The sequence below is a fragment of the Oncorhynchus kisutch genome, linkage group LG29, assembly GCF_002021735.2.
Source record: "Oncorhynchus kisutch isolate 150728-3 linkage group LG29, Okis_V2, whole genome shotgun sequence".
Lineage (NCBI taxonomy): Eukaryota > Metazoa > Chordata > Actinopteri > Salmoniformes > Salmonidae > Oncorhynchus > Oncorhynchus kisutch.
This window is the reverse complement of record NC_034202.2, coordinates 23,638,433-23,645,935: the sequence shown is the minus strand read 5'-3', so window position 1 is coordinate 23,645,935 and position 7,503 is coordinate 23,638,433. Positions and strand designations below refer to the sequence as shown.

The 7,503-nt window shown below is 43.6% G+C and overlaps 1 long non-coding RNA gene across 1 annotated transcript; it reads right to left on the bottom strand.

The window, feature by feature from the left end:
- Positions 1–5,368: 5,368 nt before the first annotated feature.
- On the bottom strand, positions 5,369–7,289 carry LOC109873523 (uncharacterized). The gene is made up of 3 exons (XR_002252601.2): positions 7,105–7,289; positions 6,913–6,997; positions 5,369–6,754 (listed from the first exon to the last, which is right to left on the bottom strand). It is a non-coding gene; the product is annotated as an uncharacterized LOC109873523 (long non-coding RNA).
- Positions 7,290–7,503: the final 214 nt, after the last annotated feature.

Here is a 7,503-nt window from a genome sequence, read left to right as displayed (position 1 = left end):
TGAAGAGCATTTGTGAACAGCAGTTTTCAGTTCTTTCCACAGATTCTCGATTGGATTCAGGTCTGGACTTTGACTTGGCCATTCTAACACCTGGATATGTTTATTTTTTAACCATTCCATTGTAGATTTTGCTTTATGTTTTGGATCATTGTCTTGTTGGAAGACACATTTTGCAGACTCCATCAGGTTTTCTTCCAGAATGGTCCTGTATTTGGCTCCATCCATCTTCCCATCAATTTTAACCATCTTCCCTGTCCCTGCTGAAGAAAAGCAGGCCCAAACCATGATGCTGCCACCACCATGTTTGACAGTGGGGATGGTCTGTTCAGGGTGATGAGCTGTGTTGCTTTTACGCCAAACATAACGTTTTGCATTGTTGCCAAAAAGTTCAATTTTGGTTTCATCTGACCAGAGCACCTTCTTCCACATGTTTGGTGTGTCTCCCAGGTGGCTTGTGGCAAACTTTAAACAACACTTTTTATGGATATCTTTAAGAAATGGCTTTCTTCTTACCACTCTTCCATAAAGGCCAGATTTGTGCAATATACGACTGATTGTTGTCCTATGGACAGAGTCTCCCACCTCAGCTGTAGATCTCTGCAGTTCATCCAGAGTGATCATGGGCCTCTTGGCTGCATCTCTGATCAGTCTTCTCCTTGTATGAGCTGAAAGTTTAGAGGGACGGCCAGGTCTTGGTAGATTTGCAGTGGTCTGATACTCCTTCCATTTCAATATTATCGCTTGCACAGTGCTCCTTGGGATGTTTAAAGCTTGGGAAATCTTTTTGTATCCAAATCCGGCTTTAAACTTCTTCACAACAGTATCTCGGACCTGCCTGGTGTGTTCCTTGTTCTTCATGATGCTCTCTGCGCTTTTAACGGACCTCTGAGACTATCACAGTGCAGGTGCATTTATACGGAGACTTGATTACACACAGGTGGATTGTATTTATCATCATTAGTCATTTAGGTCAACATTGGATCATTCAGAGATCCTCACTGAACTTCTGGAGAGAGTTTGCTGCACTGAAAGTAAAGGGGCTGAATCATTTTGCACGCCCAATTTTTCAGTTTTTGATTTGTTAAAAAAGTTTGAAATATCCAATAAATGTCGTTCCACTTCATGATTGTGTCCCACTTGTTGATTCTTCACAAAAAAATACAGTTTTATATCTTTATGTTTGAAGCCTGAAATGTGGCAAAAGGTCGCAAAGTTCAAGGGGGCCGAATACTTTCGCAAGGCACTGTAAAAATCTATGTATTTATTGCAGATGCATAAAGGTTTAGGCACACTTGCACAGGCCCGGAGCTACCTATACAGCAGCATGATTTACACAACTCCCATTGCATTAGAGCACAGAGAAGTAGGTCATTTGTTCGTCATTGTTCCCCAGCTGTGCTGTTTTTGGAATAACAGCATCCTATCCCTCACCACATATGCTGCACACGTGGAATAACCATGTATTTATATACATTTCACAAGAGTGAAAAATAGATTTTCACTTGAGATTACATTTCACCCAGAGAATTGTTGGAGGCAGTTTTGGCAGCAGAATACTATAGCAGAGCAGCACTCTGTTGTCCCCCCTTCAAGTCCCTCCTGCCCAATATAGGAAAGGAACATTGTATCTGTATGAAGTCCTGAAGCCACCCTCTAGGCCTGTGTGGAGAGGGCTCCTCATCTCATTGAGTATTGAAGGTGTTCACCACATTTGTACTGAGGCGAGATACATAATTAATGCAGTGCATGGCACTTTAAAGATCAAAGCCAGTTGTGCAATTAACCAAAAGCAAGTGTGACTGAGCACCAATTCAAGGTGTGTGTGTGTGTGTGTGTGTGTGTGTGTGTGTGTGTGTGTGTGTGTGTGTGTGTGTGTGTGTGTGTGTGTGTGTGTGTGTGTGTGTGTGTGTGTGTGTGTGTGTGTGTGTGTGTGAGACAAGAAGGGTGTAATGGGAGAGTTTATGCATACCATGTTACACTTTCTATAGACTGAAGTGTTTTTTGTTTCTTTGGCATGGACAATGTGTAATGTACAGTATATACAGAGCATTCTGAAAGTATTCAGACCCCTTGACTTTGTCCACATTTTGTTACGTTACAGCCTTATTCTAAAATGTATTAAATAGTTTTTTCCCTCATCAATCAACACACAACACCCCATTAATGACAAAGCAAAAACAGGTTTTTAGAAATGTTTGCTAATGTATTACAATTAAATATAAAAAACTTAAATATTACATTAACATAAGTATTCAGTCCCCTTACTCAGTACTTTGTTGAAGCACCTTTGGCAGCAATTCAAGCTCTGTCAGGTTGGATGGGGAGCGTTGCTTCTCAACTATTTTCAGGTCTCTCCAGAGATGTTCGATCGGGTTCATGTCCGGGCTCTGGCTGGGCCACTCAAGGACATTCAGAGACATGTCACAATGCCACTCATGCGTTGTCTTGGCTGTGTTCTTAGGGTCATTGTCCTTTTGGAAGGTGAACCTTCACCCCAGTCTGAGGTCCTGAGCTCTCTGGAGCAGGTTTTCATCAAGGATCTGTCTGTACTTTGCGTCGTTCAACTTTCCCTCGAGCCTGACTCTCCCAGTCCCTGCCGCTGAAAAACATTACCACAGCATGATGCTGCCACCACCATGCTTCACAGTAGGGATGGTGCCAGGTTTCCTCTATACGTGACGCTTGGCATTCAGGCCAAAGAGTTAATTATTGGTTTCATCAGACCAGAAAATCTTGTTTCTCATGGTCTGTGAGTCTTTAGGTGCCTTTTGGCAAACTCCAAGCGGGCTGTCATGTGCCTTTTATTGAAGAGTGACTTCCGTCTGGTCACTCTACCATAAAGGCCTGATTGGTTGAGTGCTGCAGAGATGGTTGTCCTTCTGGAAGATTCTCCCATCTCCACGGAGGAACTCTAGAGCTCTTGGAAGAGTCTTGGTGGTTCCAAAGTTTTTCCATTTAAGAATGATGGAGGCCACTGTGTTCTTGGGGAACTTCAATGCTGTGCCTCGGAGCTCTACGGACAATTCCTTTGACCCCATGGCTTGGTTTTTGCTCTGACATGCACCGTCAGCTATATAGACAGGTGTGTGCCTTTCCAAATCATGTCCAATCAATTGAATTTACCACAGGTGTACTCCAATAAAGTTGTAGAAACATCTCAAGGATGATCGATGGAAACAGGATGCACCTGAGCTCAACTTCGAGTGTCATATCATAGGGTTTAAATAAGGAATTTCTGTTTTTGTCATTATGGGGTATTGCGTGTATATTACTGAGGATTTAAAAACAAAACCAATTTTAGAATAAAGCTGTAACGTAACTTAATGTGGAAAAAGTCAAGGGGTCTGAATACTTTCTGAAGGCACTGTACGTGTCTTTGTAGCTATAACTGTGTATTCCCTTCAGATGTAGTTCTGGTTTAGACTTTTAGCGGCTTCAGAGTTAGGATTGGTGAGCCACATCTATTTAAACCCACACAAAGTGGTTTTGGTGTCCCCCATCCCCCATAGTTTTTTAACATGGCATTGTGGGAGGTCAAATACTTGTTGAACTTGTTGGGAGTAGATTCTCTCCAGGCTCCGGAAAAGATCTCTGACCTCGTTACATTTCTGAAATCATTCTTCGCTCAACGCACTTCCTGTTCAAACCCATACACACAGCAGCTCCACCAATCAGAGAGAATGTTAGGGAGTCACAGGTCAACACAACATAGGGGTAGAGAACCTGGACCAGAGAGGGCGAGAGAGAGAGAGAGTTAGGGGGGGGGGGGGAGTAGAAAGAGAGGGAGAGAAAGATAGACATTCTTTGATACTTGTTTTGATGAGTATCTTACCCCATCATGTTCACTAAAATCTTAAAAATATGAAACTAATTGACTAGAGGAGGGCATAGGCCACTCCCAAGCCCAGGGAAAACACCAGTGAGTTTTACAGTGTCCTCTCCCTTCCCTATGTGAGGAAAATGTGTATCTCTTTAGACCACGGGCGTCAAACTCATTGACGTCCTTGTCGTCAATCTTTAATTTTGGTGATTATTAGTGAGCTGGACACAGTAAGGAAACTGTATAAAGGCCCATTGTCATTTCCACACAGTTTTGATATGGTTTTAGTGATTTTGAAGTATGTTGAGTTTGTTGCTTATTACATTTTTTGACTCCAACCATCGGCATGACGGATCGGACCGTATGTTTGGCACCCCCGCTTTAGATAATGATTCCACTACAACTCATGACTGCTGGATGACATTACAGTCTGTTGTGAAGACCACAGGGTCCAAAGTAAAGTGCAGTATTGTTTAACCATTGTATAAGATTCATTGCCCCGGTTGGTGACGACTACAGAGCAGGGAGGAGAAAGAGTAAAGATTTGATTGATATTCTGTTGGTCCTCAGCAGCTCAGATTGCTGTTAAGCCTAAGGCCTGTGCTCTGTAATCGAACAGACACAATACATTCTTTTAAACGCCTCGTTTGCCATTGCTCTCTCATCTGCCCACTAGACCCAGCTATTTAATCCTCCTCCTTGGCCGTGATTAATAGCTGTCTGACATTTCACCTCCTTCCATATCAATTCTCAGTAGGGTGTTTTGGGTGTCCCCTGTCCTGAACACTTCAGATGCCGTATCTCTCTCCAACCTTGTTCTCTGCACCCTTGACTGTTAATAGCGATGGCTCTTCCATTGGTCTCTCTCTCTCTCTCTCTTTCCCCTGACTCCCTCTCCCTCTCTCTCTCTCAATTCAATTCAATGGCTTTATTGGCATGGGAAACATATGTTAACATTACCAAAGCAAGTGACATAGATAATAAACTAAAGTTAAATAAACAATTACAAATGAACAGTAAACAATACACACAAAAGTTCCAAAAGAATAAAGACTTTTAAAATGTCAAATTATGTCTATATACAGTGCTGTAATGAGGTGCAAATAGTTAAAGTACAAAATGGAAAATAACTGACTCTCTCTCTCTCTCTCTCTCTCCCTCCCCCTGACTCCTTCTCCCCTTCTCTCTCTCCCTCCTTCCCCCTGACTCTCTCTCTCTCTCTCTCTCCCTCTCTCTCCCTCTCTCCCTCTTCCCCCTCTCTCCCTTTCCCCCTCTCTCTATCCCCCCTTTCTCTCTCTCTCTCTCTCTCTCCCTCCCCCTGACTCCCTCTCCCCCTTCTCTCTCTCCCTCCTTCCCCTGACTCTCTCTCTCTCTCTCTCTCTCTCCTCTCTCTCCCCTCTCTCCCTTTCCCCCTCTCTCTATCCCCCTTTCTCCTCTCTCTCTCTCTCTCTCTCTCTCTCTCTCTCTCTCTCTCTCTCTCTCTCTCTCTCTCTCTCTATCCCCCCTTTCTCTCTCTCTATCTCTCCCTCGTCCCCTCTCTCTCCCTTTCCCACTCTCTCTATCCCCCCTTTCTCTCTCTCCATCTATCTCTCCCTTCTCCCCTCTTCTCTTTCTCTTTCCACTCAGGTAGGGAGGCACACACACCATTATCACTACACTCTTTTCTATTGTAGTGTTGACAGTCTCTCCCCTCCTTGTTCTTGACCATTCAGATCAAACTCATCCATAAAAGTGATTCTACTATAGCTCCTTTCTGTGCCAATGACAGTGTTGTGCTGATCAGAGGAATCTGTACAAGAGCAAGTTTAAACCATGAAATTCTACTTTAAGGCAGGCATTAAGTTTAGGGCATATTTTATTTTATATCCAGAAAACCTAAGAGGCAAATTATCATTAAAAACTTCAAAGGCAAATTAGTCCAGTTATTTTAATTTATTTCTCAGATTAGAAATGGGGTGGGGGGGGGATCCTATTTCTATTCTGTATTTTACAAAGGTTACAGAGAGTTCTCGCTGGTATAGGATTATTATCCTGAAACGTTGAGTGAATTACATATAGGACATATAGGACAGAGGGATCAAGAAGGAATAGTATAGAAAAGAGAGGAGTGCAAAGTGCACGAGATCACCATCAGGCTGGTTTCTGGGCTGAGGCGTTCTGAATGGTCTGCCTCCAGGGTGGGTCTCCATGGGCAGAACCTTCAGGTTCACATTCCTCAACGTTTTGTCTGGGCGTGGCACTGAGACTATGTTGCTGGAACAAGACGAGGTACCATACAGACCAAGACACCAGTTGTTATAATGTCTAAAACCACAATCCACTTCTTTGAGGACAGTTTAAACAAAATAGTGTCAGAGATTATTACTATCATTATCATTTCAAAGCAAACCCATCAATAGCACTCAGTAACAGTACTTTTCCAGACCAGGATTTCATAGGCCCTGTTGCCCGACACTATGATATGCCTACTCTTTAATCCTTGAGTTTAGTTTGTGTGGCCAAGAAGAAATCCACAGTTCATGAGATCCACAGATGCCTTTAGTAGAGGCCTAAAATATACTTTGAATCCAGTTGGCAATGATGCTTATAAAACACCCCAGGGACAGTACAACCTTGCGTGCACAGAGCCACTTCTCTGACAGTGTTGCGTTTGATAGGAGGTGCGAAGGTGTTTGTGGATTTCTTCCTATCAGAAAGAGCCGATAGATGTAGTGAAGAAGCAGGAGGGAAAGGGAACAGTAGGGGGAAAATGCATGCTGGCTGCACAATATTTTCATAAACGATTAGAACCCATCTTGCTCACGGTCGTTATCAATATTGAACATTACATCACGGGCACTTCTAACATTCCACGCTAGAGTTTGCATCATACTCTAAGCTGTATGGTTTAAATACTGCCACAGGCTGATGAGAATCCCTCCGCACTGCGGGAACCTGCGGAATTAAAGCATGCATCATTCTTTTATATCGCATTAAAGTGAAATTGGCTACATTTAATCAGACACCACGATAAATCTCCCCAGCACTTGTCGAGTGCTGTTTTTCATCACATGGTGGGAAATGCTCATCTCTCCTGAGCATCGTCTACTCACCTGGAATTGAGTCCAGCGTTATTGCATGCTGATGGAGTGACGGCAGTCTCGAGAGGGACAGATTCACTCAGTGAGTTATTGATCTCTGTAAGGGTGAAGGTATAGTCAAGTGTTTTAGTTCGAGGCTCGAGCTGAAAGATGACGGATTCTGTCATTAAAGTACATTACGGTCTGCTGTCAGATAAGACCTACCATCATAACCCTCCTTCTCTCACCCCCTTTAGACTCAAACCAATTAGGCAATATAAGTTCATTTCTATCTAAGTTAAACATTATTCATACTGAACATCAGAGAGCACTAGCTAGACATGTCTGGATGTTATTAGTCGTTGCGTTTGTCCTGGGTGACTTATTTCCCCTCAGTGCAGCTGGGAGAGAGTGTGACACTGTTGGACTTCAGTTGGATAAACAGTCCCTGTGGAGGCCGGGACTCTTGTGTACACACTGGGCACAGCACACGCTCTCCACGGGGCCTGCCGCTAGGCCGCCGTCACCACGATGGATGGCTTAACCAGGCCAGAAGTCCATGTGAGCACAGCAGTTTAAATATGACTGAAGACCTCCCCATCCATGTACAGAATCTGTCACTAC